General features: G+C 53.6%; 58 non-coding genes across 58 annotated transcripts; all 58 read left to right on the forward strand.

The window, feature by feature from the left end:
- The first annotated feature begins 224 nt into the window (after window positions 1-224).
- On the forward strand, window positions 225-306 carry Trnal-aag (transfer RNA leucine (anticodon AAG)). Its single transcript has one exon. It is a non-coding gene; the product is annotated as a tRNA-Leu (tRNA).
- An 80-nt stretch (window positions 307-386) lies between these two features.
- On the forward strand, window positions 387-468 carry Trnal-cag (transfer RNA leucine (anticodon CAG)). The gene has a single exon. It is a non-coding gene; the product is annotated as a tRNA-Leu (tRNA).
- A 274-nt stretch (window positions 469-742) lies between these two features.
- Window positions 743-814, forward strand: Trnae-cuc (transfer RNA glutamic acid (anticodon CUC)). Its single transcript has one exon. It is a non-coding gene; the product is annotated as a tRNA-Glu (tRNA).
- A 375-nt stretch (window positions 815-1189) lies between these two features.
- On the forward strand, window positions 1190-1267 carry Trnah-gug (transfer RNA histidin (anticodon GUG)). The gene has a single exon. It is a non-coding gene; the product is annotated as a tRNA-His (tRNA).
- Window positions 1268-1555: 288 nt separating this feature from the next.
- Window positions 1556-1637, forward strand: Trnal-aag (transfer RNA leucine (anticodon AAG)). The gene has a single exon. It is a non-coding gene; the product is annotated as a tRNA-Leu (tRNA).
- Window positions 1638-1717: 80 nt separating this feature from the next.
- Trnal-cag (transfer RNA leucine (anticodon CAG)) lies at window positions 1718-1799 on the forward strand. Its single transcript has one exon. It is a non-coding gene; the product is annotated as a tRNA-Leu (tRNA).
- A 274-nt stretch (window positions 1800-2073) lies between these two features.
- On the forward strand, window positions 2074-2145 carry Trnae-cuc (transfer RNA glutamic acid (anticodon CUC)). Its single transcript has one exon. It is a non-coding gene; the product is annotated as a tRNA-Glu (tRNA).
- Window positions 2146-2520: 375 nt separating this feature from the next.
- Window positions 2521-2598, forward strand: Trnah-gug (transfer RNA histidin (anticodon GUG)). The gene has a single exon. It is a non-coding gene; the product is annotated as a tRNA-His (tRNA).
- A 288-nt stretch (window positions 2599-2886) lies between these two features.
- On the forward strand, window positions 2887-2968 carry Trnal-aag (transfer RNA leucine (anticodon AAG)). Its single transcript has one exon. It is a non-coding gene; the product is annotated as a tRNA-Leu (tRNA).
- Window positions 2969-3048: 80 nt separating this feature from the next.
- On the forward strand, window positions 3049-3130 carry Trnal-cag (transfer RNA leucine (anticodon CAG)). The gene has a single exon. It is a non-coding gene; the product is annotated as a tRNA-Leu (tRNA).
- A 274-nt stretch (window positions 3131-3404) lies between these two features.
- Trnae-cuc (transfer RNA glutamic acid (anticodon CUC)) lies at window positions 3405-3476 on the forward strand. The gene has a single exon. It is a non-coding gene; the product is annotated as a tRNA-Glu (tRNA).
- A 375-nt stretch (window positions 3477-3851) lies between these two features.
- Trnah-gug (transfer RNA histidin (anticodon GUG)) lies at window positions 3852-3929 on the forward strand. Its single transcript has one exon. It is a non-coding gene; the product is annotated as a tRNA-His (tRNA).
- Window positions 3930-4217: 288 nt separating this feature from the next.
- On the forward strand, window positions 4218-4299 carry Trnal-aag (transfer RNA leucine (anticodon AAG)). The gene has a single exon. It is a non-coding gene; the product is annotated as a tRNA-Leu (tRNA).
- An 80-nt stretch (window positions 4300-4379) lies between these two features.
- Trnal-cag (transfer RNA leucine (anticodon CAG)) lies at window positions 4380-4461 on the forward strand. Its single transcript has one exon. It is a non-coding gene; the product is annotated as a tRNA-Leu (tRNA).
- A 274-nt stretch (window positions 4462-4735) lies between these two features.
- On the forward strand, window positions 4736-4807 carry Trnae-cuc (transfer RNA glutamic acid (anticodon CUC)). The gene has a single exon. It is a non-coding gene; the product is annotated as a tRNA-Glu (tRNA).
- Window positions 4808-5182: 375 nt separating this feature from the next.
- Window positions 5183-5260, forward strand: Trnah-gug (transfer RNA histidin (anticodon GUG)). The gene has a single exon. It is a non-coding gene; the product is annotated as a tRNA-His (tRNA).
- A 288-nt stretch (window positions 5261-5548) lies between these two features.
- On the forward strand, window positions 5549-5630 carry Trnal-aag (transfer RNA leucine (anticodon AAG)). The gene has a single exon. It is a non-coding gene; the product is annotated as a tRNA-Leu (tRNA).
- An 80-nt stretch (window positions 5631-5710) lies between these two features.
- Trnal-cag (transfer RNA leucine (anticodon CAG)) lies at window positions 5711-5792 on the forward strand. Its single transcript has one exon. It is a non-coding gene; the product is annotated as a tRNA-Leu (tRNA).
- Window positions 5793-6066: 274 nt separating this feature from the next.
- On the forward strand, window positions 6067-6138 carry Trnae-cuc (transfer RNA glutamic acid (anticodon CUC)). Its single transcript has one exon. It is a non-coding gene; the product is annotated as a tRNA-Glu (tRNA).
- Window positions 6139-6513: 375 nt separating this feature from the next.
- Trnah-gug (transfer RNA histidin (anticodon GUG)) lies at window positions 6514-6591 on the forward strand. Its single transcript has one exon. It is a non-coding gene; the product is annotated as a tRNA-His (tRNA).
- Window positions 6592-6879: 288 nt separating this feature from the next.
- On the forward strand, window positions 6880-6961 carry Trnal-aag (transfer RNA leucine (anticodon AAG)). Its single transcript has one exon. It is a non-coding gene; the product is annotated as a tRNA-Leu (tRNA).
- Window positions 6962-7041: 80 nt separating this feature from the next.
- Window positions 7042-7123, forward strand: Trnal-cag (transfer RNA leucine (anticodon CAG)). The gene has a single exon. It is a non-coding gene; the product is annotated as a tRNA-Leu (tRNA).
- Window positions 7124-7397: 274 nt separating this feature from the next.
- Window positions 7398-7469, forward strand: Trnae-cuc (transfer RNA glutamic acid (anticodon CUC)). The gene has a single exon. It is a non-coding gene; the product is annotated as a tRNA-Glu (tRNA).
- Window positions 7470-7844: 375 nt separating this feature from the next.
- Window positions 7845-7922, forward strand: Trnah-gug (transfer RNA histidin (anticodon GUG)). Its single transcript has one exon. It is a non-coding gene; the product is annotated as a tRNA-His (tRNA).
- Window positions 7923-8210: 288 nt separating this feature from the next.
- On the forward strand, window positions 8211-8292 carry Trnal-aag (transfer RNA leucine (anticodon AAG)). Its single transcript has one exon. It is a non-coding gene; the product is annotated as a tRNA-Leu (tRNA).
- Window positions 8293-8372: 80 nt separating this feature from the next.
- On the forward strand, window positions 8373-8454 carry Trnal-cag (transfer RNA leucine (anticodon CAG)). The gene has a single exon. It is a non-coding gene; the product is annotated as a tRNA-Leu (tRNA).
- A 274-nt stretch (window positions 8455-8728) lies between these two features.
- Trnae-cuc (transfer RNA glutamic acid (anticodon CUC)) lies at window positions 8729-8800 on the forward strand. The gene has a single exon. It is a non-coding gene; the product is annotated as a tRNA-Glu (tRNA).
- Window positions 8801-9175: 375 nt separating this feature from the next.
- On the forward strand, window positions 9176-9253 carry Trnah-gug (transfer RNA histidin (anticodon GUG)). Its single transcript has one exon. It is a non-coding gene; the product is annotated as a tRNA-His (tRNA).
- A 288-nt stretch (window positions 9254-9541) lies between these two features.
- On the forward strand, window positions 9542-9623 carry Trnal-aag (transfer RNA leucine (anticodon AAG)). The gene has a single exon. It is a non-coding gene; the product is annotated as a tRNA-Leu (tRNA).
- Window positions 9624-9703: 80 nt separating this feature from the next.
- Window positions 9704-9785, forward strand: Trnal-cag (transfer RNA leucine (anticodon CAG)). Its single transcript has one exon. It is a non-coding gene; the product is annotated as a tRNA-Leu (tRNA).
- A 274-nt stretch (window positions 9786-10059) lies between these two features.
- On the forward strand, window positions 10060-10131 carry Trnae-cuc (transfer RNA glutamic acid (anticodon CUC)). Its single transcript has one exon. It is a non-coding gene; the product is annotated as a tRNA-Glu (tRNA).
- Window positions 10132-10506: 375 nt separating this feature from the next.
- On the forward strand, window positions 10507-10584 carry Trnah-gug (transfer RNA histidin (anticodon GUG)). The gene has a single exon. It is a non-coding gene; the product is annotated as a tRNA-His (tRNA).
- A 288-nt stretch (window positions 10585-10872) lies between these two features.
- On the forward strand, window positions 10873-10954 carry Trnal-aag (transfer RNA leucine (anticodon AAG)). The gene has a single exon. It is a non-coding gene; the product is annotated as a tRNA-Leu (tRNA).
- An 80-nt stretch (window positions 10955-11034) lies between these two features.
- Trnal-cag (transfer RNA leucine (anticodon CAG)) lies at window positions 11035-11116 on the forward strand. Its single transcript has one exon. It is a non-coding gene; the product is annotated as a tRNA-Leu (tRNA).
- Window positions 11117-11390: 274 nt separating this feature from the next.
- Window positions 11391-11462, forward strand: Trnae-cuc (transfer RNA glutamic acid (anticodon CUC)). Its single transcript has one exon. It is a non-coding gene; the product is annotated as a tRNA-Glu (tRNA).
- A 375-nt stretch (window positions 11463-11837) lies between these two features.
- On the forward strand, window positions 11838-11915 carry Trnah-gug (transfer RNA histidin (anticodon GUG)). Its single transcript has one exon. It is a non-coding gene; the product is annotated as a tRNA-His (tRNA).
- Window positions 11916-12203: 288 nt separating this feature from the next.
- Window positions 12204-12285, forward strand: Trnal-aag (transfer RNA leucine (anticodon AAG)). The gene has a single exon. It is a non-coding gene; the product is annotated as a tRNA-Leu (tRNA).
- An 80-nt stretch (window positions 12286-12365) lies between these two features.
- Trnal-cag (transfer RNA leucine (anticodon CAG)) lies at window positions 12366-12447 on the forward strand. Its single transcript has one exon. It is a non-coding gene; the product is annotated as a tRNA-Leu (tRNA).
- Window positions 12448-12721: 274 nt separating this feature from the next.
- Trnae-cuc (transfer RNA glutamic acid (anticodon CUC)) lies at window positions 12722-12793 on the forward strand. The gene has a single exon. It is a non-coding gene; the product is annotated as a tRNA-Glu (tRNA).
- A 375-nt stretch (window positions 12794-13168) lies between these two features.
- Trnah-gug (transfer RNA histidin (anticodon GUG)) lies at window positions 13169-13246 on the forward strand. The gene has a single exon. It is a non-coding gene; the product is annotated as a tRNA-His (tRNA).
- Window positions 13247-13534: 288 nt separating this feature from the next.
- Window positions 13535-13616, forward strand: Trnal-aag (transfer RNA leucine (anticodon AAG)). Its single transcript has one exon. It is a non-coding gene; the product is annotated as a tRNA-Leu (tRNA).
- An 80-nt stretch (window positions 13617-13696) lies between these two features.
- Trnal-cag (transfer RNA leucine (anticodon CAG)) lies at window positions 13697-13778 on the forward strand. The gene has a single exon. It is a non-coding gene; the product is annotated as a tRNA-Leu (tRNA).
- A 274-nt stretch (window positions 13779-14052) lies between these two features.
- Trnae-cuc (transfer RNA glutamic acid (anticodon CUC)) lies at window positions 14053-14124 on the forward strand. Its single transcript has one exon. It is a non-coding gene; the product is annotated as a tRNA-Glu (tRNA).
- Window positions 14125-14499: 375 nt separating this feature from the next.
- On the forward strand, window positions 14500-14577 carry Trnah-gug (transfer RNA histidin (anticodon GUG)). The gene has a single exon. It is a non-coding gene; the product is annotated as a tRNA-His (tRNA).
- Window positions 14578-14865: 288 nt separating this feature from the next.
- Trnal-aag (transfer RNA leucine (anticodon AAG)) lies at window positions 14866-14947 on the forward strand. Its single transcript has one exon. It is a non-coding gene; the product is annotated as a tRNA-Leu (tRNA).
- Window positions 14948-15027: 80 nt separating this feature from the next.
- Window positions 15028-15109, forward strand: Trnal-cag (transfer RNA leucine (anticodon CAG)). Its single transcript has one exon. It is a non-coding gene; the product is annotated as a tRNA-Leu (tRNA).
- Window positions 15110-15383: 274 nt separating this feature from the next.
- Window positions 15384-15455, forward strand: Trnae-cuc (transfer RNA glutamic acid (anticodon CUC)). The gene has a single exon. It is a non-coding gene; the product is annotated as a tRNA-Glu (tRNA).
- A 375-nt stretch (window positions 15456-15830) lies between these two features.
- Window positions 15831-15908, forward strand: Trnah-gug (transfer RNA histidin (anticodon GUG)). Its single transcript has one exon. It is a non-coding gene; the product is annotated as a tRNA-His (tRNA).
- A 288-nt stretch (window positions 15909-16196) lies between these two features.
- Window positions 16197-16278, forward strand: Trnal-aag (transfer RNA leucine (anticodon AAG)). The gene has a single exon. It is a non-coding gene; the product is annotated as a tRNA-Leu (tRNA).
- An 80-nt stretch (window positions 16279-16358) lies between these two features.
- Trnal-cag (transfer RNA leucine (anticodon CAG)) lies at window positions 16359-16440 on the forward strand. The gene has a single exon. It is a non-coding gene; the product is annotated as a tRNA-Leu (tRNA).
- A 274-nt stretch (window positions 16441-16714) lies between these two features.
- Window positions 16715-16786, forward strand: Trnae-cuc (transfer RNA glutamic acid (anticodon CUC)). Its single transcript has one exon. It is a non-coding gene; the product is annotated as a tRNA-Glu (tRNA).
- A 375-nt stretch (window positions 16787-17161) lies between these two features.
- Trnah-gug (transfer RNA histidin (anticodon GUG)) lies at window positions 17162-17239 on the forward strand. Its single transcript has one exon. It is a non-coding gene; the product is annotated as a tRNA-His (tRNA).
- Window positions 17240-24350: 7111 nt separating this feature from the next.
- Trnal-cag (transfer RNA leucine (anticodon CAG)) lies at window positions 24351-24432 on the forward strand. The gene has a single exon. It is a non-coding gene; the product is annotated as a tRNA-Leu (tRNA).
- Window positions 24433-24706: 274 nt separating this feature from the next.
- Trnae-cuc (transfer RNA glutamic acid (anticodon CUC)) lies at window positions 24707-24778 on the forward strand. Its single transcript has one exon. It is a non-coding gene; the product is annotated as a tRNA-Glu (tRNA).
- Window positions 24779-25153: 375 nt separating this feature from the next.
- On the forward strand, window positions 25154-25231 carry Trnah-gug (transfer RNA histidin (anticodon GUG)). Its single transcript has one exon. It is a non-coding gene; the product is annotated as a tRNA-His (tRNA).
- A 288-nt stretch (window positions 25232-25519) lies between these two features.
- On the forward strand, window positions 25520-25601 carry Trnal-aag (transfer RNA leucine (anticodon AAG)). Its single transcript has one exon. It is a non-coding gene; the product is annotated as a tRNA-Leu (tRNA).
- An 80-nt stretch (window positions 25602-25681) lies between these two features.
- Trnal-cag (transfer RNA leucine (anticodon CAG)) lies at window positions 25682-25763 on the forward strand. Its single transcript has one exon. It is a non-coding gene; the product is annotated as a tRNA-Leu (tRNA).
- A 274-nt stretch (window positions 25764-26037) lies between these two features.
- Trnae-cuc (transfer RNA glutamic acid (anticodon CUC)) lies at window positions 26038-26109 on the forward strand. The gene has a single exon. It is a non-coding gene; the product is annotated as a tRNA-Glu (tRNA).
- Window positions 26110-26425: the final 316 nt, after the last annotated feature.

Below are 26425 nucleotides of genomic sequence, written 5' to 3' on the forward strand. Positions count from 1 at the left end.
TGCCCTCCTGATTGTTTGCTCATGTTCCACAGGCTGCAGGTGGCACTACCGATTCAATATCAACACGCGATGCCGCCGCACCAGAGCGCTGGCAGCTGCCTGTGTAGTTAATCTCTATTCGAAAAGTGCAGTGGTTTGAGGTTCGATGTATGAGCAACGCGTCGCAGAAGATCAGGAAGTTGTGTCGTGCACTGTTTTCTACAAATGCCACGAACTCTGGTGCAGGTAGCGTGGCCGAGCGGTCTAAGGCGCTGGTTTAAGGCACCAGTCTCTTCGGAGGCGTGGGTTCGAATCCCACCGCTGCCAATTTTTACTTCTCGTTTTTGTGCCATTGCCGTGTGTTCTCGAGGGGTAGAACGCAGCTCCTGTGGCCGTTGGGTCGCGTAGGTAGCGTGGCCGAGCGGTCTAAGGCGCTGGTTTCAGGCACCAGTCTCTTCGGAGGCGTGGGTTCGAATCCCACCGCTGCCAACGTTTTCTGTCTCGTAATCCAGAGCTCTGATTACCCGCGAAGGAAATAGCGCAGCAAAGCGTGATCGTCGCTTTCGTAAATTGTCGTAGCACAGTGCGTGGTGTAACAACAGGATTCACCGGCGCAGGTTGGTCTCATGATCGCTGGCGTTCGTCTCCACGAGATACGTCCCGAGCATGCCGTTCTACAAAGTGGAAACGTAAATTTTTGCAGTTGTCGCCAAATAGCGGGAAGGTGCTTGCTGCGTTTGCTGGAGGAGCGCTTGCGTCGTTATCCGGTGTGGTCTAGTGGCTAGGATACCTGGCTCTCACCCAGGAGGCCCGGGTTCGATTCCCGGTACCGGAAACGCACATTTTGTTGCTCCTCTTATGCGACTTGTCCCGACTTAGCTCGACTGACGCTCCGCTGACGCTTGCAGAAAACTACGTAAAATATGGTTCGCGGCCACAAGTGACGGCGAGAGAGATGCGACATCTGTCCACCTCTTATCGAGGCACATACCTGCGGTCAACAGACTTGGAGGACTGCAAGACATTGCCACGGGCGTTGAATGCAGCTAACCACTCTGCTCAGTGTCCCAAGAGCGCAGGCACGGTCGTTTGCAGGTATGCATATGATGGAGACCGCGTGTGACACAGCTGTGGCGAGACGCAGTCGGCCGAGCTTTGCTGTTCATCGCCACTTGCAGTCGAGAAGGCTACTTTCGGCGGTGGCTCCGTGGCCGTGATCGTCTAGTGGTTAGGACATTGCCATTGCGTTGTGGCCGCAATAACCCAGGTTCGAGTCCTGGTCACGGCACTTTTTAAAGTTCTGCCTTGCTGTCGCTGCAATGACGATAGTGACCCAGTGTTTGAAATCACGGTGCCCTCCTGATTGTTTGCTCATGTTCCACAGGCTGCAGGTGGCACTACCGATTCAATATCAACACGCGATGCCGCCGCACCAGAGCGCTGGCAGCTGCCTGTGTAGTTAATCTCTATTCGAAAAGTGCAGTGGTTTGAGGTTCGATGTATGAGCAACGCGTCGCAGAAGATCAGGAAGTTGTGTCGTGCACTGTTTTCTACAAATGCCACGAACTCTGGTGCAGGTAGCGTGGCCGAGCGGTCTAAGGCGCTGGTTTAAGGCACCAGTCTCTTCGGAGGCGTGGGTTCGAATCCCACCGCTGCCAATTTTTACTTCTCGTTTTTGTGCCATTGCCGTGTGTTCTCGAGGGGTAGAACGCAGCTCCTGTGGCCGTTGGGGCGCGTAGGTAGCGTGGCCGAGCGGTCTAAGGCGCTGGTTTCAGGCACCAGTCTCTTCGGAGGCGTGGGTTCGAATCCCACCGCTGCCAACGTTTTCTGTCTCGTAATCCAGAGCTCTGATTACCCGCGAAGGAAATAGCGCAGCAAAGCGTGATCGTCGCTTTCGTAAATTGTCGTAGCACAGTGCGTGGTGTAACAACAGGATTCACCAGCGCAGGTTGGTCTCATGATCGCTGGCGTTCGTCTCCACGAGATACGTCCCGAGCATGCCGTTCTACAAAGTGGAAACGTAAATTTTTGCAGTTGTCGCCAAATAGCGGGAAGGTGCTTGCTGCGTTTGCTGGAGGAGCGCTTGCGTCGTTATCCGGTGTGGTCTAGTGGCTAGGATACCTGGCTCTCACCCAGGAGGCCCGGGTTCGATTCCCGGTACCGGAAACGCACATTTTGTTGCTCCTCTTATGCGACTTGTCCCGACTTAGCTCGACTGACGCTCCGCTGACGCTTGCAGAAAACTACGTAAAATATGGTTCGCGGCCACAAGTGACGGCGAGAGAGATGCGACATCTGTCCACCTCTTATCGAGGCACATACCTGCGGTCAACAGACTTGGAGGACTGCAAGACATTGCCACGGGCGTTGAATGCAGCTAACCACTCTGCTCAGTGTCCCAAGAGCGCAGGCACGGTCGTTTGCAGGTATGCATATGATGGAGACCGCGTGTGACACAGCTGTGGCGAGACGCAGTCGGCCGAGCTTTGCTGTTCATCGCCACTTGCAGTCGAGAAGGCTACTTTCGGCGGTGGCTCCGTGGCCGTGATCGTCTAGTGGTTAGGACATTGCCATTGCGTTGTGGCCGCAATAACCCAGGTTCGAGTCCTGGTCACGGCACTTTTTAAAGTTCTGCCTTGCTGTCGCTGCAATGACGATAGTGACCCAGTGTTTGAAATCACGGTGCCCTCCTGATTGTTTGCTCATGTTCCACAGGCTGCAGGTGGCACTACCGATTCAATATCAACACGCGATGCCGCCGCACCAGAGCGCTGGCAGCTGCCTGTGTACTTAATCTCTATTCGAAAAGTGCAGTGGTTTGAGGTTCGATGTATGAGCAACGCGTCGCAGAAGATCAGGAAGTTGTGTCGTGCACTGTTTTCTACAAATGCCACGAACTCTGGTGCAGGTAGCGTGGCCGAGCGGTCTAAGGCGCTGGTTTAAGGCACCAGTCTCTTCGGAGGCGTGGGTTCGAATCCCACCGCTGCCAATTTTTACTTCTCGTTTTTGTGCCATTGCCGTGTGTTCTCGAGGGGTAGAACGCAGCTCCTGTGGCCGTTGGGTCGCGTAGGTAGCGTGGCCGAGCGGTCTAAGGCGCTGGTTTCAGGCACCAGTCTCTTCGGAGGCGTGGGTTCGAATCCCACCGCTGCCAACGTTTTCTGTCTCGTAATCCAGAGCTCTGATTACCCGCGAAGGAAATAGCGCAGCAAAGCGTGATCGTCGCTTTCGTAAATTGTCGTAGCACAGTGCGTGGTGTAACAACAGGATTCACCGGCGCAGGTTGGTCTCATGATCGCTGGCGTTCGTCTCCACGAGATACGTCCCGAGCATGCCGTTCTACAAAGTGGAAACGTAAATTTTTGCAGTTGTCGCCAAATAGCGGGAAGGTGCTTGCTGCGTTTGCTGGAGGAGCGCTTGCGTCGTTATCCGGTGTGGTCTAGTGGCTAGGATACCTGGCTCTCACCCAGGAGGCCCGGGTTCGATTCCCGGTACCGGAAACGCACATTTTGTTGCTCCTCTTATGCGACTTGTCCCGACTTAGCTCGACTGACGCTCCGCTGACGCTTGCAGAAAACTACGTAAAATATGGTTCGCGGCCACAAGTGACGGCGAGAGAGATGCGACATCTGTCCACCTCTTATCGAGGCACATACCTGCGGTCAACAGACTTGGAGGACTGCAAGACATTGCCACGGGCGTTGAATGCAGCTAACCACTCTGCTCAGTGTCCCAAGAGCGCAGGCACGGTCGTTTGCAGGTATGCATATGATGGAGACCGCGTGTGACACAGCTGTGGCGAGACGCAGTCGGCCGAGCTTTGCTGTTCATCGCCACTTGCAGTCGAGAAGGCTACTTTCGGCGGTGGCTCCGTGGCCGTGATCGTCTAGTGGTTAGGACATTGCCATTGCGTTGTGGCCGCAATAACCCAGGTTCGAGTCCTGGTCACGGCACTTTTTAAAGTTCTGCCTTGCTGTCGCTGCAATGACGATAGTGACCCAGTGTTTGAAATCACGGTGCCCTCCTGATTGTTTGCTCATGTTCCACAGGCTGCAGGTGGCACTACCGATTCAATATCAACACGCGATGCCGCCGCACCAGAGCGCTGGCAGCTGCCTGTGTAGTTAATCTCTATTCGAAAAGTGCAGTGGTTTGAGGTTCGATGTATGAGCAACGCGTCGCAGAAGATCAGGAAGTTGTGTCGTGCACTGTTTTCTACAAATGCCACGAACTCTGGTGCAGGTAGCGTGGCCGAGCGGTCTAAGGCGCTGGTTTAAGGCACCAGTCTCTTCGGAGGCGTGGGTTCGAATCCCACCGCTGCCAATTTTTACTTCTCGTTTTTGTGCCATTGCCGTGTGTTCTCGAGGGGTAGAACGCAGCTCCTGTGGCCGTTGGGGCGCGTAGGTAGCGTGGCCGAGCGGTCTAAGGCGCTGGTTTCAGGCACCAGTCTCTTCGGAGGCGTGGGTTCGAATCCCACCGCTGCCAACGTTTTCTGTCTCGTAATCCAGAGCTCTGATTACCCGCGAAGGAAATAGCGCAGCAAAGCGTGATCGTCGCTTTCGTAAATTGTCGTAGCACAGTGCGTGGTGTAACAACAGGATTCACCAGCGCAGGTTGGTCTCATGATCGCTGGCGTTCGTCTCCACGAGATACGTCCCGAGCATGCCGTTCTACAAAGTGGAAACGTAAATTTTTGCAGTTGTCGCCAAATAGCGGGAAGGTGCTTGCTGCGTTTGCTGGAGGAGCGCTTGCGTCGTTATCCGGTGTGGTCTAGTGGCTAGGATACCTGGCTCTCACCCAGGAGGCCCGGGTTCGATTCCCGGTACCGGAAACGCACATTTTGTTGCTCCTCTTATGCGACTTGTCCCGACTTAGCTCGACTGACGCTCCGCTGACGCTTGCAGAAAACTACGTAAAATATGGTTCGCGGCCACAAGTGACGGCGAGAGAGATGCGACATCTGTCCACCTCTTATCGAGGCACATACCTGCGGTCAACAGACTTGGAGGACTGCAAGACATTGCCACGGGCGTTGAATGCAGCTAACCACTCTGCTCAGTGTCCCAAGAGCGCAGGCACGGTCGTTTGCAGGTATGCATATGATGGAGACCGCGTGTGACACAGCTGTGGCGAGACGCAGTCGGCCGAGCTTTGCTGTTCATCGCCACTTGCAGTCGAGAAGGCTACTTTCGGCGGTGGCTCCGTGGCCGTGATCGTCTAGTGGTTAGGACATTGCCATTGCGTTGTGGCCGCAATAACCCAGGTTCGAGTCCTGGTCACGGCACTTTTTAAAGTTCTGCCTTGCTGTCGCTGCAATGACGATAGTGACCCAGTGTTTGAAATCACGGTGCCCTCCTGATTGTTTGCTCATGTTCCACAGGCTGCAGGTGGCACTACCGATTCAATATCAACACGCGATGCCGCCGCACCAGAGCGCTGGCAGCTGCCTGTGTACTTAATCTCTATTCGAAAAGTGCAGTGGTTTGAGGTTCGATGTATGAGCAACGCGTCGCAGAAGATCAGGAAGTTGTGTCGTGCACTGTTTTCTACAAATGCCACGAACTCTGGTGCAGGTAGCGTGGCCGAGCGGTCTAAGGCGCTGGTTTAAGGCACCAGTCTCTTCGGAGGCGTGGGTTCGAATCCCACCGCTGCCAATTTTTACTTCTCGTTTTTGTGCCATTGCCGTGTGTTCTCGAGGGGTAGAACGCAGCTCCTGTGGCCGTTGGGTCGCGTAGGTAGCGTGGCCGAGCGGTCTAAGGCGCTGGTTTCAGGCACCAGTCTCTTCGGAGGCGTGGGTTCGAATCCCACCGCTGCCAACGTTTTCTGTCTCGTAATCCAGAGCTCTGATTACCCGCGAAGGAAATAGCGCAGCAAAGCGTGATCGTCGCTTTCGTAAATTGTCGTAGCACAGTGCGTGGTGTAACAACAGGATTCACCGGCGCAGGTTGGTCTCATGATCGCTGGCGTTCGTCTCCACGAGATACGTCCCGAGCATGCCGTTCTACAAAGTGGAAACGTAAATTTTTGCAGTTGTCGCCAAATAGCGGGAAGGTGCTTGCTGCGTTTGCTGGAGGAGCGCTTGCGTCGTTATCCGGTGTGGTCTAGTGGCTAGGATACCTGGCTCTCACCCAGGAGGCCCGGGTTCGATTCCCGGTACCGGAAACGCACATTTTGTTGCTCCTCTTATGCGACTTGTCCCGACTTAGCTCGACTGACGCTCCGCTGACGCTTGCAGAAAACTACGTAAAATATGGTTCGCGGCCACAAGTGACGGCGAGAGAGATGCGACATCTGTCCACCTCTTATCGAGGCACATACCTGCGGTCAACAGACTTGGAGGACTGCAAGACATTGCCACGGGCGTTGAATGCAGCTAACCACTCTGCTCAGTGTCCCAAGAGCGCAGGCACGGTCGTTTGCAGGTATGCATATGATGGAGACCGCGTGTGACACAGCTGTGGCGAGACGCAGTCGGCCGAGCTTTGCTGTTCATCGCCACTTGCAGTCGAGAAGGCTACTTTCGGCGGTGGCTCCGTGGCCGTGATCGTCTAGTGGTTAGGACATTGCCATTGCGTTGTGGCCGCAATAACCCAGGTTCGAGTCCTGGTCACGGCACTTTTTAAAGTTCTGCCTTGCTGTCGCTGCAATGACGATAGTGACCCAGTGTTTGAAATCACGGTGCCCTCCTGATTGTTTGCTCATGTTCCACAGGCTGCAGGTGGCACTACCGATTCAATATCAACACGCGATGCCGCCGCACCAGAGCGCTGGCAGCTGCCTGTGTACTTAATCTCTATTCGAAAAGTGCAGTGGTTTGAGGTTCGATGTATGAGCAACGCGTCGCAGAAGATCAGGAAGTTGTGTCGTGCACTGTTTTCTACAAATGCCACGAACTCTGGTGCAGGTAGCGTGGCCGAGCGGTCTAAGGCGCTGGTTTAAGGCACCAGTCTCTTCGGAGGCGTGGGTTCGAATCCCACCGCTGCCAATTTTTACTTCTCGTTTTTGTGCCATTGCCGTGTGTTCTCGAGGGGTAGAACGCAGCTCCTGTGGCCGTTGGGTCGCGTAGGTAGCGTGGCCGAGCGGTCTAAGGCGCTGGTTTCAGGCACCAGTCTCTTCGGAGGCGTGGGTTCGAATCCCACCGCTGCCAACGTTTTCTGTCTCGTAATCCAGAGCTCTGATTACCCGCGAAGGAAATAGCGCAGCAAAGCGTGATCGTCGCTTTCGTAAATTGTCGTAGCACAGTGCGTGGTGTAACAACAGGATTCACCGGCGCAGGTTGGTCTCATGATCGCTGGCGTTCGTCTCCACGAGATACGTCCCGAGCATGCCGTTCTACAAAGTGGAAACGTAAATTTTTGCAGTTGTCGCCAAATAGCGGGAAGGTGCTTGCTGCGTTTGCTGGAGGAGCGCTTGCGTCGTTATCCGGTGTGGTCTAGTGGCTAGGATACCTGGCTCTCACCCAGGAGGCCCGGGTTCGATTCCCGGTACCGGAAACGCACATTTTGTTGCTCCTCTTATGCGACTTGTCCCGACTTAGCTCGACTGACGCTCCGCTGACGCTTGCAGAAAACTACGTAAAATATGGTTCGCGGCCACAAGTGACGGCGAGAGAGATGCGACATCTGTCCACCTCTTATCGAGGCACATACCTGCGGTCAACAGACTTGGAGGACTGCAAGACATTGCCACGGGCGTTGAATGCAGCTAACCACTCTGCTCAGTGTCCCAAGAGCGCAGGCACGGTCGTTTGCAGGTATGCATATGATGGAGACCGCGTGTGACACAGCTGTGGCGAGACGCAGTCGGCCGAGCTTTGCTGTTCATCGCCACTTGCAGTCGAGAAGGCTACTTTCGGCGGTGGCTCCGTGGCCGTGATCGTCTAGTGGTTAGGACATTGCCATTGCGTTGTGGCCGCAATAACCCAGGTTCGAGTCCTGGTCACGGCACTTTTTAAAGTTCTGCCTTGCTGTCGCTGCAATGACGATAGTGACCCAGTGTTTGAAATCACGGTGCCCTCCTGATTGTTTGCTCATGTTCCACAGGCTGCAGGTGGCACTACCGATTCAATATCAACACGCGATGCCGCCGCACCAGAGCGCTGGCAGCTGCCTGTGTAGTTAATCTCTATTCGAAAAGTGCAGTGGTTTGAGGTTCGATGTATGAGCAACGCGTCGCAGAAGATCAGGAAGTTGTGTCGTGCACTGTTTTCTACAAATGCCACGAACTCTGGTGCAGGTAGCGTGGCCGAGCGGTCTAAGGCGCTGGTTTAAGGCACCAGTCTCTTCGGAGGCGTGGGTTCGAATCCCACCGCTGCCAATTTTTACTTCTCGTTTTTGTGCCATTGCCGTGTGTTCTCGAGGGGTAGAACGCAGCTCCTGTGGCCGTTGGGTCGCGTAGGTAGCGTGGCCGAGCGGTCTAAGGCGCTGGTTTCAGGCACCAGTCTCTTCGGAGGCGTGGGTTCGAATCCCACCGCTGCCAACGTTTTCTGTCTCGTAATCCAGAGCTCTGATTACCCGCGAAGGAAATAGCGCAGCAAAGCGTGATCGTCGCTTTCGTAAATTGTCGTAGCACAGTGCGTGGTGTAACAACAGGATTCACCGGCGCAGGTTGGTCTCATGATCGCTGGCGTTCGTCTCCACGAGATACGTCCCGAGCATGCCGTTCTACAAAGTGGAAACGTAAATTTTTGCAGTTGTCGCCAAATAGCGGGAAGGTGCTTGCTGCGTTTGCTGGAGGAGCGCTTGCGTCGTTATCCGGTGTGGTCTAGTGGCTAGGATACCTGGCTCTCACCCAGGAGGCCCGGGTTCGATTCCCGGTACCGGAAACGCACATTTTGTTGCTCCTCTTATGCGACTTGTCCCGACTTAGCTCGACTGACGCTCCGCTGACGCTTGCAGAAAACTACGTAAAATATGGTTCGCGGCCACAAGTGACGGCGAGAGAGATGCGACATCTGTCCACCTCTTATCGAGGCACATACCTGCGGTCAACAGACTTGGAGGACTGCAAGACATTGCCACGGGCGTTGAATGCAGCTAACCACTCTGCTCAGTGTCCCAAGAGCGCAGGCACGGTCGTTTGCAGGTATGCATATGATGGAGACCGCGTGTGACACAGCTGTGGCGAGACGCAGTCGGCCGAGCTTTGCTGTTCATCGCCACTTGCAGTCGAGAAGGCTACTTTCGGCGGTGGCTCCGTGGCCGTGATCGTCTAGTGGTTAGGACATTGCCATTGCGTTGTGGCCGCAATAACCCAGGTTCGAGTCCTGGTCACGGCACTTTTTAAAGTTCTGCCTTGCTGTCGCTGCAATGACGATAGTGACCCAGTGTTTGAAATCACGGTGCCCTCCTGATTGTTTGCTCATGTTCCACAGGCTGCAGGTGGCACTACCGATTCAATATCAACACGCGATGCCGCCGCACCAGAGCGCTGGCAGCTGCCTGTGTACTTAATCTCTATTCGAAAAGTGCAGTGGTTTGAGGTTCGATGTATGAGCAACGCGTCGCAGAAGATCAGGAAGTTGTGTCGTGCACTGTTTTCTACAAATGCCACGAACTCTGGTGCAGGTAGCGTGGCCGAGCGGTCTAAGGCGCTGGTTTAAGGCACCAGTCTCTTCGGAGGCGTGGGTTCGAATCCCACCGCTGCCAATTTTTACTTCTCGTTTTTGTGCCATTGCCGTGTGTTCTCGAGGGGTAGAACGCAGCTCCTGTGGCCGTTGGGTCGCGTAGGTAGCGTGGCCGAGCGGTCTAAGGCGCTGGTTTCAGGCACCAGTCTCTTCGGAGGCGTGGGTTCGAATCCCACCGCTGCCAACGTTTTCTGTCTCGTAATCCAGAGCTCTGATTACCCGCGAAGGAAATAGCGCAGCAAAGCGTGATCGTCGCTTTCGTAAATTGTCGTAGCACAGTGCGTGGTGTAACAACAGGATTCACCGGCGCAGGTTGGTCTCATGATCGCTGGCGTTCGTCTCCACGAGATACGTCCCGAGCATGCCGTTCTACAAAGTGGAAACGTAAATTTTTGCAGTTGTCGCCAAATAGCGGGAAGGTGCTTGCTGCGTTTGCTGGAGGAGCGCTTGCGTCGTTATCCGGTGTGGTCTAGTGGCTAGGATACCTGGCTCTCACCCAGGAGGCCCGGGTTCGATTCCCGGTACCGGAAACGCACATTTTGTTGCTCCTCTTATGCGACTTGTCCCGACTTAGCTCGACTGACGCTCCGCTGACGCTTGCAGAAAACTACGTAAAATATGGTTCGCGGCCACAAGTGACGGCGAGAGAGATGCGACATCTGTCCACCTCTTATCGAGGCACATACCTGCGGTCAACAGACTTGGAGGACTGCAAGACATTGCCACGGGCGTTGAATGCAGCTAACCACTCTGCTCAGTGTCCCAAGAGCGCAGGCACGGTCGTTTGCAGGTATGCATATGATGGAGACCGCGTGTGACACAGCTGTGGCGAGACGCAGTCGGCCGAGCTTTGCTGTTCATCGCCACTTGCAGTCGAGAAGGCTACTTTCGGCGGTGGCTCCGTGGCCGTGATCGTCTAGTGGTTAGGACATTGCCATTGCGTTGTGGCCGCAATAACCCAGGTTCGAGTCCTGGTCACGGCACTTTTTAAAGTTCTGCCTTGCTGTCGCTGCAATGACGATAGTGACCCAGTGTTTGAAATCACGGTGCCCTCCTGATTGTTTGCTCATGTTCCACAGGCTGCAGGTGGCACTACCGATTCAATATCAACACGCGATGCCGCCGCACCAGAGCGCTGGCAGCTGCCTGTGTAGTTAATCTCTATTCGAAAAGTGCAGTGGTTTGAGGTTCGATGTATGAGCAACGCGTCGCAGAAGATCAGGAAGTTGTGTCGTGCACTGTTTTCTACAAATGCCACGAACTCTGGTGCAGGTAGCGTGGCCGAGCGGTCTAAGGCGCTGGTTTAAGGCACCAGTCTCTTCGGAGGCGTGGGTTCGAATCCCACCGCTGCCAATTTTTACTTCTCGTTTTTGTGCCATTGCCGTGTGTTCTCGAGGGGTAGAACGCAGCTCCTGTGGCCGTTGGGTCGCGTAGGTAGCGTGGCCGAGCGGTCTAAGGCGCTGGTTTCAGGCACCAGTCTCTTCGGAGGCGTGGGTTCGAATCCCACCGCTGCCAACGTTTTCTGTCTCGTAATCCAGAGCTCTGATTACCCGCGAAGGAAATAGCGCAGCAAAGCGTGATCGTCGCTTTCGTAAATTGTCGTAGCACAGTGCGTGGTGTAACAACAGGATTCACCGGCGCAGGTTGGTCTCATGATCGCTGGCGTTCGTCTCCACGAGATACGTCCCGAGCATGCCGTTCTACAAAGTGGAAACGTAAATTTTTGCAGTTGTCGCCAAATAGCGGGAAGGTGCTTGCTGAGTTTGCTGGAGGAGCGCTTGCGTCGTTATCCGGTGTGGTCTAGTGGCTAGGATACCTGGCTCTCACCCAGGAGGCCCGGGTTCGATTCCCGGTACCGGAAACGCACATTTTGTTGCTCCTCTTATGCGACTTGTCCCGACTTAGCTCGACTGACGCTCCGCTGACGCTTGCAGAAAACTACGTAAAATATGGTTCGCGGCCACAAGTGACGGCGAGAGAGATGCGACATCTGTCCACCTCTTATCGAGGCACATACCTGCGGTCAACAGACTTGGAGGACTGCAAGACATTGCCACGGGCGTTGAATGCAGCTAACCACTCTGCTCAGTGTCCCAAGAACGCAGGCACGGTCGTTTGCAGGTATGCATATGATGGAGACCGCGTGTGACACAGCTGTGGCGAGACGCAGTCGGCCGAGCTTTGCTGTTCATCGCCACTTGCAGTCGAGAAGGCTACTTTCGGCGGTGGCTCCGTGGCCGTGATCGTCTAGTGGTTAGGACATTGCCATTGCGTTGTGGCCGCAATAACCCAGGTTCGAGTCCTGGTCACGGCACTTTTTAAAGTTCTGCCTTGCTGTCGCTGCAATGACGATAGTGACCCAGTGTTTGAAATCACGGTGCCCTCCTGATTGTTTGCTCATGTTCCACAGGCTGCAGGTGGCACTACCGATTCAATATCAACACGCGATGCCGCCGCACCAGAGCGCTGGCAGCTGCCTGTGTAGTTAATCTCTATTCGAAAAGTGCAGTGGTTTGAGGTTCGATGTATGAGCAACCCGTCGCAGAAGATCAGGAAGTTGTGTCGTGCACTGTTTTCTACAAATGCCACGAACCCTGGTGCAGGTAGCGTGGCCGAGCGGTCTAAGGCGCTGGTTTAAGGCACCAGTCTCTTCGGAGGCGTGGGTTCGAATCCCACCGCTGCCAATTTTTACTTCTCGTTTTTGTGCCATTGCCGTGTGTTCTCGAGGGGTAGAACGCAGCTCCTGTGGCCGTTGCGTCGCGTAGGTAGCGTGGCCGAGCGGTCTAAGGCGCTGGTTTCAGGCACCAGTCTCTTCGGAGGCGTGGGTTCGAATCCCACCGCTGCCAACGTTTTCTGTCTCGTAATCCAGAGCTCTGATTACCCGCGAAGGAAATAGCGCAGCAAAGCGTGATCGTCGCTTTCGTAAATTGTCGTAGCACAGTGCGTGGTGTAACAACAGGATTCACCGGCGCAGGTTGGTCTCATGATCGCTGGCGTTCGTCTCCACGAGATACGTCCCGAGCATGCCGTTCTACAAAGTGGAAACGTAAATTTTTGCAGTTGTCGCCAAATAGCGGGAAGGTGCTTGCTGAGTTTGCTGGAGGAGCGCTTGCGTCGTTATCCGGTGTGGTCTAGTGGCTAGGATACCTGGCTCTCACCCAGGAGGCCCGGGTTCGATTCCCGGTACCGGAAACGCACATTTTGTTGCTCCTCTTATGCGACTTGTCCCGACTTAGCTCGACTGACGCTCCGCTGACGCTTGCAGAAAACTACGTAAAATATGGTTCGCGGCCACAAGTGACGGCGAGAGAGATGCGACATCTGTCCACCTCTTATCGAGGCACATACCTGCGGTCAACAGACTTGGAGGACTGCAAGACATTGCCACGGGCGTTGAATGCAGCTAACCACTCTGCTCAGTGTCCCAAGAACGCAGGCACGGTCGTTTGCAGGTATGCATATGATGGAGACCGCGTGTGACACAGCTGTGGCGAGACGCAGTCGGCCGAGCTTTGCTGTTCATCGCCACTTGCAGTCGAGAAGGCTACTTTCGGCGGTGGCTCCGTGGCCGTGATCGTCTAGTGGTTAGGACATTGCCATTGCGTTGTGGCCGCAATAACCCAGGTTCGAGTCCTGGTCACGGCACTTTTTAAAGTTCTGCCTTGCTGTCGCTGCAATGACGATAGTGACCCAGTGTTTGAAATCACGGTGCCCTCCTGATTGTTTGCTCATGTTCCACAGGCTGCAGGTGGCACTACCGATTCAATATCAACACGCGATGCCGCCGCACCAGAGCGCTGGCAGCTGCCTGTGTAGTTAATCTCTATTCGAAAAGTGCAGTGGTTTGAGGTTCGATGTATGAGCAACCCGTCGCAGAAGATCAGGAAGTTGTGTCGTGCACTGTTTTCTACAAATGCCACGAACCCTGGTGCAGGTAGCGTGGCCGAGCGGTCTAAGGCGCTGGTTTAAGGCACCAGTCTCTTCGGAGGCGTGGGTTCGAATCCCACCGCTGCCAATTTTTACTTCTCGTTTTTGTGCCATTGCCGTGTGTTCTCGAGGGGTAGAACGCAGCTCCTGTGGCCGTTGCGTCGCGTAGGTAGCGTGGCCGAGCGGTCTAAGGCGCTGGTTTCAGGCACCAGTCTCTTCGGAGGCGTGGGTTCGAATCCCACCGCTGCCAACGTTTTCTGTCTCGTAATCCAGAGCTCTGATTACCCGCGAAGGAAATAGCGCAGCAAAGCGTGATCGTCGCTTTCGTAAATTGTCGTAGCACAGTGCGTGGTGTAACAACAGGATTCACCGGCGCAGGTTGGTCTCATGATCGCTGGCGTTCGTCTCCACGAGATACGTCCCGAGCATGCCGTTCTACAAAGTGGAAACGTAAATTTTTGCAGTTGTCGCCAAATAGCGGGAAGGTGCTTGCTGAGTTTGCTGGAGGAGCGCTTGCGTCGTTATCCGGTGTGGTCTAGTGGCTAGGATACCTGGCTCTCACCCAGGAGGCCCGGGTTCGATTCCCGGTACCGGAAACGCACATTTTGTTGCTCCTCTTATGCGACTTGTCCCGACTTAGCTCGACTGACGCTCCGCTGACGCTTGCAGAAAACTACGTAAAATATGGTTCGCGGCCACAAGTGACGGCGAGAGAGATGCGACATCTGTCCACCTCTTATCGAGGCACATACCTGCGGTCAACAGACTTGGAGGACTGCAAGACATTGCCACGGGCGTTGAATGCAGCTAACCACTCTGCTCAGTGTCCCAAGAACGCAGGCACGGTCGTTTGCAGGTATGCATATGATGGAGACCGCGTGTGACACAGCTGTGGCGAGACGCAGTCGGCCGAGCTTTGCTGTTCATCGCCACTTGCAGTCGAGAAGGCTACTTTCGGCGGTGGCTCCGTGGCCGTGATCGTCTAGTGGTTAGGACATTGCCATTGCGTTGTGGCCGCAATAACCCAGGTTCGAGTCCTGGTCACGGCACTTTTTAAAGTTCTGCCTTGCTGTCGCTGCAATGACGATAGTGACCCAGTGTTTGAAATCACGGTGCCCTCCTGATTGTTTGCTCATGTTCCACAGGCTGCAGGTGGCACTACCGATTCAATATCAACACGCGATGCCGCCGCACCAGAGCGCTGGCAGCTGCCTGTGTAGTTAATCTCTATTCGAAAAGTGCAGTGGTTTGAGGTTCGATGTATGAGCAACCCGTCGCAGAAGATCAGGAAGTTGTGTCGTGCACTGTTTTCTACAAATGCCACGAACCCTGGTGCAGGTAGCGTGGCCGAGCGGTCTAAGGCGCTGGTTTAAGGCACCAGTCTCTTCGGAGGCGTGGGTTCGAATCCCACCGCTGCCAATTTTTACTTCTCGTTTTTGTGCCATTGCCGTGTGTTCTCGAGGGGTAGAACGCAGCTCCTGTGGCCGTTGCGTCGCGTAGGTAGCGTGGCCGAGCGGTCTAAGGCGCTGGTTTCAGGCACCAGTCTCTTCGGAGGCGTGGGTTCGAATCCCACCGCTGCCAACGTTTTCTGTCTCGTAATCCAGAGCTCTGATTACCCGCGAAGGAAATAGCGCAGCAAAGCGTGATCGTCGCTTTCGTAAATTGTCGTAGCACAGTGCGTGGTGTAACAACAGGATTCACCGGCGCAGGTTGGTCTCATGATCGCTGGCGTTCGTCTCCACGAGATACGTCCCGAGCATGCCGTTCTACAAAGTGGAAACGTAAATTTTTGCAGTTGTCGCCAAATAGCGGGAAGGTGCTTGCTGAGTTTGCTGGAGGAGCGCTTGCGTCGTTATCCGGTGTGGTCTAGTGGCTAGGATACCTGGCTCTCACCCAGGAGGCCCGGGTTCGATTCCCGGTACCGGAAACGCACATTTTGTTGCTCCTCTTATGCGACTTGTCCCGACTTAGCTCGACTGACGCTCCGCTGACGCTTGCAGAAAACTACGTAAAATATGGTTCGCGGCCACAAGTGACGGCGAGAGAGATGCGACATCTGTCCACCTCTTATCGAGGCACATACCTGCGGTCAACAGACTTGGAGGACTGCAAGACATTGCCACGGGCGTTGAATGCAGCTAACCACTCTGCTCAGTGTCCCAAGAACGCAGGCACGGTCGTTTGCAGGTATGCATATGATGGAGACCGCGTGTGACACAGCTGTGGCGAGACGCAGTCGGCCGAGCTTTGCTGTTCATCGCCACTTGCAGTCGAGAAGGCTACTTTCGGCGGTGGCTCCGTGGCCGTGATCGTCTAGTGGTTAGGACATTGCCATTGCGTTGTGGCCGCAATAACCCAGGTTCGAGTCCTGGTCACGGCACTTTTTAAAGTTCTGCCTTGCTGTCGCTGCAATGACGATAGTGACCCAGTGTTTGAAATCACGGTGCCCTCCTGATTGTTTGCTCATGTTCCACAGGCTGCAGGTGGCACTACCGATTCAATATCAACACGCGATGCCGCCGCACCAGAGCGCTGGCAGCTGCCTGTGTAGTTAATCTCTATTCGAAAAGTGCAGTGGTTTGAGGTTCGATGTATGAGCAACCCGTCGCAGAAGATCAGGAAGTTGTGTCGTGCACTGTTTTCTACAAATGCCACGAACCCTGGTGCAGGTAGCGTGGCCGAGCGGTCTAAGGCGCTGGTTTAAGGCACCAGTCTCTTCGGAGGCGTGGGTTCGAATCCCACCGCTGCCAATTTTTACTTCTCGTTTTTGTGCCATTGCCGTGTGTTCTCGAGGGGTAGAACGCAGCTCCTGTGGCCGTTGCGTCGCGTAGGTAGCGTGGCCGAGCGGTCTAAGGCGCTGGTTTCAGGCACCAGTCTCTTCGGAGGCGTGGGTTCGAATCCCACCGCTGCCAACGTTTTCTGTCTCGTAATCCAGAGCTCTGATTACCCGCGAAGGAAATAGCGCAGCAAAGCGTGATCGTCGCTTTCGTAAATTGTCGTAGCACAGTGCGTGGTGTAACAACAGGATTCACCGGCGCAGGTTGGTCTCATGATCGCTGGCGTTCGTCTCCACGAGATACGTCCCGAGCATGCCGTTCTACAAAGTGGAAACGTAAATTTTTGCAGTTGTCGCCAAATAGCGGGAAGGTGCTTGCTGAGTTTGCTGGAGGAGCGCTTGCGTCGTTATCCGGTGTGGTCTAGTGGCTAGGATACCTGGCTCTCACCCAGGAGGCCCGGGTTCGATTCCCGGTACCGGAAACGCACATTTTGTTGCTCCTCTTATGCGACTTGTCCCGACTTAGCTCGACTGACGCTCCGCTGACGCTTGCAGAAAACTACGTAAAATATGGTTCGCGGCCACAAGTGACGGCGAGAGAGATGCGACATCTGTCCACCTCTTATCGAGGCACATACCTGCGGTCAACAGACTTGGAGGACTGCAAGACATTGCCACGGGCGTTGAATGCAGCTAACCACTCTGCTCAGTGTCCCAAGAACGCAGGCACGGTCGTTTGCAGGTATGCATATGATGGAGACCGCGTGTGACACAGCTGTGGCGAGACGCAGTCGGCCGAGCTTTGCTGTTCATCGCCACTTGCAGTCGAGAAGGCTACTTTCGGCGGTGGCTCCGTGGCCGTGATCGTCTAGTGGTTAGGACATTGCCATTGCGTTGTGGCCGCAATAACCCAGGTTCGAGTCCTGGTCACGGCACTTTTTAAAGTTCTGCCTTGCTGTCGCTGCAATGACGATAGTGACCCAGTGTTTGAAATCACGGTGCCCTCCTGATTGTTTGCTCATGTTCCACAGGCTGCAGGTGGCACTACCGATTCAATATCAACACGCGATGCCGCCGCACCAGAGCGCTGGCAGCTGCCTGTGTAGTTAATCTCTATTCGAAAAGTGCAGTGGTTTGAGGTTCGATGTATGAGCAACCCGTCGCAGAAGATCAGGAAGTTGTGTCGTGCACTGTTTTCTACAAATGCCACGAACCCTGGTGCAGGTAGCGTGGCCGAGCGGTCTAAGGCGCTGGTTTAAGGCACCAGTCTCTTCGGAGCCGTGGGCCCGAACACATCGCGCGCTCGCTGCGGCGTGTCGGGCGGTGTTTACTTGCGGATCGCGGTCGGCGGCGTGTGCCTCGCGGTGCTGTTTCTGCAGTAGTTTGTTATTCCTGTGAGTACCATGGATCTCAATCATTCAGAGAATCGTCAGAACAATATTCAGTGTGCGTTTGATAGATCCGTGCGTAGGCCTACGGCTTTCGAGATTCATGAATGGATTAAAAGTGATCTTCAATTACCGAAAAGTGTTGTTCTTGGCGTTCAACTTGACGCGTTCCTTAACTCGGTATTTTTAAAACTGTCGTCTTCCGATATGTGTGATACTCTAGTCAATGTGAATGGTGGTATACGTAAAATCAGGCACCTTGACGGTACTATTAGTGATGTTGTGTTATCGAACGCGGGTTATGGTATACGCACTGTTCGCGTGTTTAACCTGCCATTCGAAGTCCGTAATGAAACTATTTCTCGTAGTTTACTTCCGTATGGTACAGTGCTTTCGGTCGTAAAAGAGAAATGGTCGTCAGCTTATCATTACGACGTTGAGAACGGTGTTCGCAGTGTCCGCATGATTGTCCGACAGCATATACCGTCTTTTGTTGTTGTTGCTGGCCATCGGGCCTTTATTACTTATAGCGGTCAACCGGCAACCTGTTCTTTTTGCAATGGTACCGGACATTTTCGACAGGACTGTCCGAAACGTAGTCGCCCAGTGCAATTACCAAGGACAGACGGTCAGGATGAGGTGACGTGGGCGTCGGTCGCGCTTGGCGCCTCCCCCGCACGTGCGAGTCGTGTGTCTGCACCTGCGATTGCGACCGATGTTGTGGCTATGGACGTTACACCTTCCGTTCCTGTTGCTGATAGCTCCCCAGCGTTGCCTGTGATTTCTTTGCCTGTCGATGTAGCGGCCCCCGTGCCTGATACGCAGGCTGTTGACAAAATTGAGCTACCGATTATGTCTGACCCTGTACCGGCTGATGTAACGCTGTCCGTATTAGAACCCGTATCAGAGGCTCTTCCCACTATTGTGAATGAGAATGTGTCCGCTGCTGCCGTCGTTGTTGTAGACCGTGAGGAGCGTCTTGACGCCCCCGCGGAACCCAAACCGCGTCGGGAAAGGCCGACTGAGAGGGCTGAAAACGTTCCCCGCATTCGCAGCGCGAGTATTTCGGGTGTTTCCTCTCTTAAGGCGCGAACGCCGTCCCCGGTGGTAACTTGTGTTCCACCGTACAAGTCCACCTCTAAACTAAAAAAATTGCAACGGGCCTCGCAGCGCGCGGTTGTTGACTCGCGGCAGGCGCCGGCTTCCGAACGCCGTCGGCAGCGGCCTGCTGCTTGCAGTCAGCCCGAGGCGTCCGTGAGTTCCGCGGAGTCCAAGCGGGACGAGAAAGTTCGGCAGCTAAAAGTTCTCCTTACTAAAACGGAGCCTGTCGTAGCAAGCGGTATGGCGATGGACGTTGTTCAGGGCGTGTCTCCTGCACACTTGGCAGCCAAACGTAAATCGGACGACTCACATTGCCGTCGCATCCGGCCGCACTCGCAGGATTCTGGATCTGTTTCTGCCGTCGGCGCTGGACCTGCCACGGCGGCTCCTTCCGGTGCCGCCGTTAGTATGGACACGGAGGTGGTTCAGCCCCCCGTGTTTTCTGGTGATAAGTGCGACTGGGCGGCGGACGTGGAGGTGGACGACGGCACTGGAGCCGGTACGTAGCGTGACTTTGCTCTTTGCTTGGCAGCGTGATTGCATCGGCCGTTGCCTAAGTTTAACGTTGTTTTTTGTGGCGTATTCTTGTCTATTTTGTGTGACACCGGTCTGTTGCGCGTTTTAACCTGTATTTTCGCACGCGAGTGTAATTTTGGCAGCGCCACTGCACCCGTCGTTGTGTGTTTTTATTTGGTGTGTATTTTAAATGTGTTTGGTATTTTTCAATGTGTTGGGTGCCAGCCGCTCGTAGGCGGCACATTTTAGTCGTTCTTGCCGCTCACTTATGGATACACGGGTGCTTTTCCCGATGTGAGCATTCATTTTTCACACAGTTGTGTAGTTTTGTTGTGTATGGGGTCTGACACGCGTTTTTTTTTGTGTGTTTACCCCGTTCCTCTCAAGACCATGTGCTGTCATACCGGTGCATGTGCCGCTTTTGTGGTGCGTATACTTTTTTTCGCGCGTCTGATGTGTGACATCCGTTTTAGACATATTTTACTGTGATTGCCACTTCCTTGCATATTTTTAGCGGCACGTGTGCATGCAATTTTTTGCGGACCTAAGTTTTAGCCTTGAAAGTGTCTGGTGTTTATTGTCCGCTGGCGGAACTTTTAGTCGTTTTGTGTTGAAACAGTGTGTGCTCCCTGTGACGCCAATGCTTCCACCGTTGTGCACGCTTCTTTGAATTTTATTCTTCTTGTTATTTCTTGTCTTTGCTGTGTCTGGTGTGTGCACCCCGCCGCCGATCTTGTCTACATTACTTGTTATCTTCGCAGCGATACTGCCTCGCTTCTTGTGCACACTATATTTGTTGCTCCTTGCGTTGTGTATGGTTCCTGACACGCGTCGGTGGCATATACTTACTGTTAATGTTAACAAAATGCGTAGTCCTCATAAGGTCTTTGCCTTAAAAACTCTTTTATGTGAAACCCGTTGCCATGTCGCCTTTTTGCAAGAAGTGACACGGGAGGCTCTCCTGCTTTTAACCGATCTGAGTGACTACGTTATTGTGGATAATGTAGTGTCAGACAATGTCACCGGTACAGCTATTTTAGTCTGCCCCGGGCTCAATGTCACTAATATCGAGTGTCTCCCTACTGGCCGCGCTATTGCGTGCATTATTGAAGGCGTCACGTTTGTTAATGTTTATGCTCCTTCCGGTAGCGACTACGCGGCGCGGCGGCTCTTTTATAGTCAGGAGCTGTGTGAGGTTTTGCACCGGAATTCCGCTCATTTAATTCTCGGCGGTGATTTTAATGCGGTCACCGATGACCGCGATCAGGAGCCGCGCCCCAACAAGTGTCAGGAACTGCACACGCTTCTCACAAGTTTTAATCTGCAGGACACGTGGCGAATGCTCCACCCGGTTGACACCCAATTTACCTATTTTTATCCACAGGGACACAGCCGACTTGATCGGATCTATGTGTCATCGTCACTTGCGGCCCCGGTGGCTCGATCTGAGGTCAGGCCGGTTATTTTTTCAGATCACTACAGTTATTTTTGTGAACTTTCGCTTCCATTTTTTAGGCCTTCCTATCGCCGAAATCTATGGAAGTTTAACTGCAGCCTGCTGGCCGACTCTCATTTTCAGCAGTGCTTCACTGATATGTGGCACAAACTTTTGCAGGCTAAACCCGGTGATAGTAGCGTTCTCGGGTGGTGGGTTGGCACTGCCAAACCTGCAGTCCGGACCTTTTTAATTAATTTTAGCCGAGACGCAGCGCACTGGCGTCGCTCGACGTCACAGTTTTATCAGAGCTGTTTGAAGGACCTCGCCCGCCAAGTTACGGCCCAGCCGCATCTTCTTCCCATTTTCAAACAATTTCAGGCCGAACTTTTGACCGATCTGCGGCGAAAGGGTAGAGGGCCGGTTACTCGGTGCCAGCCTGTGGGTGCCGTGGACGGGGAGCCGCTCTCTATATATCATCTTAACAGAGAGCGGAAGATGCGCGAACGATTGGCCTTTAATGCGTGGGTCACTCGCGATGGAACAAAGACTTCCGACAGGGTGACGATTGAGAGGGAAATCCACGCACATTTTGAGTCTCTCTTTCGGGACGTTGATGTCGAACCCGCTGCGCTGCGTCGTCTTTTACAGGGGATTCCAAATGTTTTACGTCGCACAGACCGTGTCCATCTTAATGAGGCTTTTACGTCCGATGAATTGCACGAAGCTGTCAAGCGAAGTCCTAGGGGAAAATCTCCCGGAATCGACGGCATTCCCGCTGAATTTTATTTGCAATTTTTTAACCTTTTACGCGATACGTTAACCGGTATCGCGAATGAAATTCTTAATGGCGCTCCTCTACCAACGGAATTTGCAGCGGGATGCATCACGCTCATTCCCAAATCGAAAGCGACGCCGAATATTCACGCTGTTCGACCGATCACTCTGTTAAACGCGGACTATAAGATCATGGCGAGATGCGTCGCGCACAGACTGCGGCAAGTCATGCCGCGCGTTCTCTGTGAACATCAGACGTGTGCTGTGCGTGACAGGAATATTTTTGACGCCGTTCTGGCCTATAGGGACTGTATCGGTTTTGTACGCGGCAACAGAGTTCGGTCGGCAGCCATTATGTTGATCGATTTCCAGAATGCGTTTGACAGGGTTGGCCATGCCTATTTGCGGCGTGTCATGGTTGCAATGGGCTTTGGCCGTAAGTTTACCCACACGGTTCAGGGTTTTTTGCGCAATGCCACGTCGAGTGTCATGGTCAATGGGTCCCTCAGTCAGCCTATACGTCTAACTCGCTCGGTCAGACAGGGTTGCCCGTTGTCAATGACACTTTACGCTTTGGCGCTCGACCCGCTGCTGCGGTCTATCTGCCGCGAGTGTCCCGGGATCCAACTTGGGGAAGATCGCCTCACTTGTCGGGCTTATGCCGACGATCTTGGGGTTTTCTTGGGTCGGCCGGCCGATGTAGATACCCTGTACTCTGTTCTCCGGCTGTTTGAGAAGGCGACGGGGGCCGTTGTGAATGTTCACAAGACGGTTTTGCTGCCTCTTACTCCACGCATGAGCCATGTGCGTCGAAATTGGTTCAGTGTTGTGCAGCAGCACAAAGTCCTGGGGGTTATTTTATCTGATAATCCTCAGCGCATGGAGGCTCTGAATTGGCGTCCCGTCTTACACACCGTTAGGGCGGTTGTTAAAATTCATGCGGCCCGACATTTGGCGCTCCATGACAAGGTGTATCTCATTAACACTACCATCTTAGCTCGAGCGTGGTATTTAGCACAGGTTCTCCCGGTTCCTAAGCTTCTAGATCGCGCTATTAAACAGGCCGTCTACTGGCTCCTATGGAAAGGGGACATTTTCAAGGTTTCGCTAGCCACCTGCACCTTACATCCGGCCGATGGGGGACTCGGTCTGGTGGATTTTTCCGCCAAATGCGCGGCGCTCCTCCTCAAACGGACTACGGCCGTGTTGGAGAAAGGCACCAGCTGTGCCACGGTCAGGTTGTTCACCCAATACCGCCCACCTTCCGTGGTTGCTCCGGTCTCTGTCAGCCACATACCCTTTGCGCTGAATTACGTGCGGCGTTTTTATTTTAACAGCAGCTATCTTGCGCATAGTGGCTCCAGCGGGGGCCGTGTGGGCGACATTGTCCGTGCTCTGCGGGGATTACCGGCCAGAAACAAGTGGGAGTACCGCCTACCACATACTGACTGGCGGACAGTTTGGCGCAACATCACCTCCCCCGTGCTTCCTGCACCTGTCAGAGCGTCGTGGTATAAAGTTGTCAATGGCATGATTCCTACAAATGCTAAACTGCACTCTATTCATCTGAGTCCGTCCCCTGCATGCGAAGAGTGCCATGTCGACGATACCATTGAACATCGTTTCGTGTGCCGTCGGTTCCGTGCTGTGTGGGACACTGCTCGGGATATGATTCGTCTCGTCAACAGGGTGTCTACAGCGCAGGTGACAGTGGCAGATGCAATCGTACCTCAGTGTAAGGCGTTTCCATCCACCAAACGCAATGCCACGATCTGGTTACTCGGCCATACAATTTATTCACTATTTTGTCTCAAACTGACGGATCGTTTGGATTTTCTCACCTACTTATGGACTGAGCACGGCAAGTACCGTGTTCATACTGATTATGTTATGACTTTTGCAAATTTTTTGCATGTCGCTTTGGCGCATGCTTTTGCTCCTTACCGATGTCGACTTAATTAATTTTACACTTTCCAGCTTAAAACTGTGACGTGATAGTGAGAGAGTTCGTTTAGCGATGTATGTATATTCACTATAAGGAACGAAAAATATAACGTAATCGGGAGACATTTCTCCCTTGGGAATTGCCTCGTATATGGTGTTATGCGAGGATTTTTGTTTTCCTTTCTTTATTTTCCTCTTGTTTTCCACTCTGCCATGTTATGGTATGGGATCGTGATGCTGCGAGGACATTTCATTGTGTTACTTGCTTTTAGTTTGGTCAGGATTGCTAGTGTGCTTTTCTTAATTGAATTGCATTATTTCTTTTCTTTCTTGTTTCTTTGGAGTGAACATCGCACCTTTTTTTCCCATTTTTTCACGGTGAGCGTCCGTGTTAATTGACTTCTCCATTGCTGGATGGCGTTTTGCTTTGTGTGCTGAATGGATTTTTCTTTGACTGATTTCCGAAAGTAGTATATAGTTGTTCTTTATTTTCCGCTTCACGAGCAATCGCATGTTTTCTTTGATTTCCGTGAAGGTCCACACCTTTCCTTTAACCCTTTCACCAACAATGCCTCAGAGGAAGGAGGCTTACTTTTCATTTTGCTTTGGTCAACGTTCGTTTTCGTTTAAGTTACATCTGGCAACAGCACTAACTATAGCTGAGAAGCTCGCCGACGAAGGCGTTATTTGGAGAGCGAAAGGACGGGCTATAAGGGGAGATGGGAGGCCCCAAAAAAAAAAAAAAAAAAAAAAAAAAAAAAAAAAAAAAAAAAAAAAAAAAAAAAAAAAAAAAAAAAAGCTGCCAATTTTTACTTCTCGTTTTTGTGCCATTGCCGTGTGTTCTCGAGGGGTAGAACGCAGCTCCTGTGGCCGTTGCGTCGCGTAGGTAGCGTGGCCGAGCGGTCTAAGGCGCTGGTTTCAGGCACCAGTCTCTTCGGAGGCGTGGGTTCGAATCCCACCGCTGCCAACGTTTTCTGTCTCGTAATCCAGAGCTCTGATTACCCGCGAAGGAAATAGCGCAGCAAAGCGTGATCGTCGCTTTCGTAAATTGTCGTAGCACAGTGCGTGGTGTAACAACAGGATTCACCGGCGCAGGTTGGTCTCATGATCGCTGGCGTTCGTCTCCACGAGATACGTCCCGAGCATGCCGTTCTACAAAGTGGAAACGTAAATTTTTGCAGTTGTCGCCAAATAGCGGGAAGGTGCTTGCTGAGTTTGCTGGAGGAGCGCTTGCGTCGTTATCCGGTGTGGTCTAGTGGCTAGGATACCTGGCTCTCACCCAGGAGGCCCGGGTTCGATTCCCGGTACCGGAAACGCACATTTTGTTGCTCCTCTTATGCGACTTGTCCCGACTTAGCTCGACTGACGCTCCGCTGACGCTTGCAGAAAACTACGTAAAATATGGTTCGCGGCCACAAGTGACGGCGAGAGAGATGCGACATCTGTCCACCTCTTATCGAGGCACATACCTGCGGTCAACAGACTTGGAGGACTGCAAGACATTGCCACGGGCGTTGAATGCAGCTAACCACTCTGCTCAGTGTCCCAAGAACGCAGGCACGGTCGTTTGCAGGTATGCATATGATGGAGACCGCGTGTGACACAGCTGTGGCGAGACGCAGTCGGCCGAGCTTTGCTGTTCATCGCCACTTGCAGTCGAGAAGGCTACTTTCGGCGGTGGCTCCGTGGCCGTGATCGTCTAGTGGTTAGGACATTGCCATTGCGTTGTGGCCGCAATAACCCAGGTTCGAGTCCTGGTCACGGCACTTTTTAAAGTTCTGCCTTGCTGTCGCTGCAATGACGATAGTGACCCAGTGTTTGAAATCACGGTGCCCTCCTGATTGTTTGCTCATGTTCCACAGGCTGCAGGTGGCACTACCGATTCAATATCAACACGCGATGCCGCCGCACCAGAGCGCTGGCAGCTGCCTGTGTAGTTAATCTCTATTCGAAAAGTGCAGTGGTTTGAGGTTCGATGTATGAGCAACCCGTCGCAGAAGATCAGGAAGTTGTGTCGTGCACTGTTTTCTACAAATGCCACGAACCCTGGTGCAGGTAGCGTGGCCGAGCGGTCTAAGGCGCTGGTTTAAGGCACCAGTCTCTTCGGAGGCGTGGGTTCGAATCCCACCGCTGCCAATTTTTACTTCTCGTTTTTGTGCCATTGCCGTGTGTTCTCGAGGGGTAGAACGCAGCTCCTGTGGCCGTTGCGTCGCGTAGGTAGCGTGGCCGAGCGGTCTAAGGCGCTGGTTTCAGGCACCAGTCTCTTCGGAGGCGTGGGTTCGAATCCCACCGCTGCCAACGTTTTCTGTCTCGTAATCCAGAGCTCTGATTACCCGCGAAGGAAATAGCGCAGCAAAGCGTGATCGTCGCTTTCGTAAATTGTCGTAGCACAGTGCGTGGTGTAACAACAGGATTCACCGGCGCAGGTTGGTCTCATGATCGCTGGCGTTCGTCTCCACGAGATACGTCCCGAGCATGCCGTTCTACAAAGTGGAAACGTAAATTTTTGCAGTTGTCGCCAAATAGCGGGAAGGTGCTTGCTGAGTTTGCTGGAGGAGCGCTTGCGTCGTTATCCGGTGTGGTCTAGTGGCTAGGATACCTGGCTCTCACCCAGGAGGCCCGGGTTCGATTCCCGGTACCGGAAACGCACATTTTGTTGCTCCTCTTATGCGACTTGTCCCGACTTAGCTCGACTGACGCTCCGCTGACGCTTGCAGAAAACTACGTAAAATATGGTTCGCGGCCACAAGTGACGGCGAGAGAGATGCGACATCTGTCCACCTCTTAACGAGGCACATACCTGCGGTCAACAGACTTGGAGGACTGCAAGACATTGCCACGGGCGTTGAATGCAGCTAACCACTCTGCTCAGTGTCCCAAGAACGCAGGCACGGTCGTTTGCAGGTATGCATATGATGGAGACCGCGTGTGACACAGCTGTGGCGAGACGCAGTCGGCCG

The sequence above is a fragment of the Schistocerca gregaria genome, chromosome 2 (genome assembly GCF_023897955.1).
Source record: "Schistocerca gregaria isolate iqSchGreg1 chromosome 2, iqSchGreg1.2, whole genome shotgun sequence".
In the NCBI taxonomy this organism is placed as follows: domain Eukaryota; kingdom Metazoa; phylum Arthropoda; class Insecta; order Orthoptera; family Acrididae; genus Schistocerca; species Schistocerca gregaria.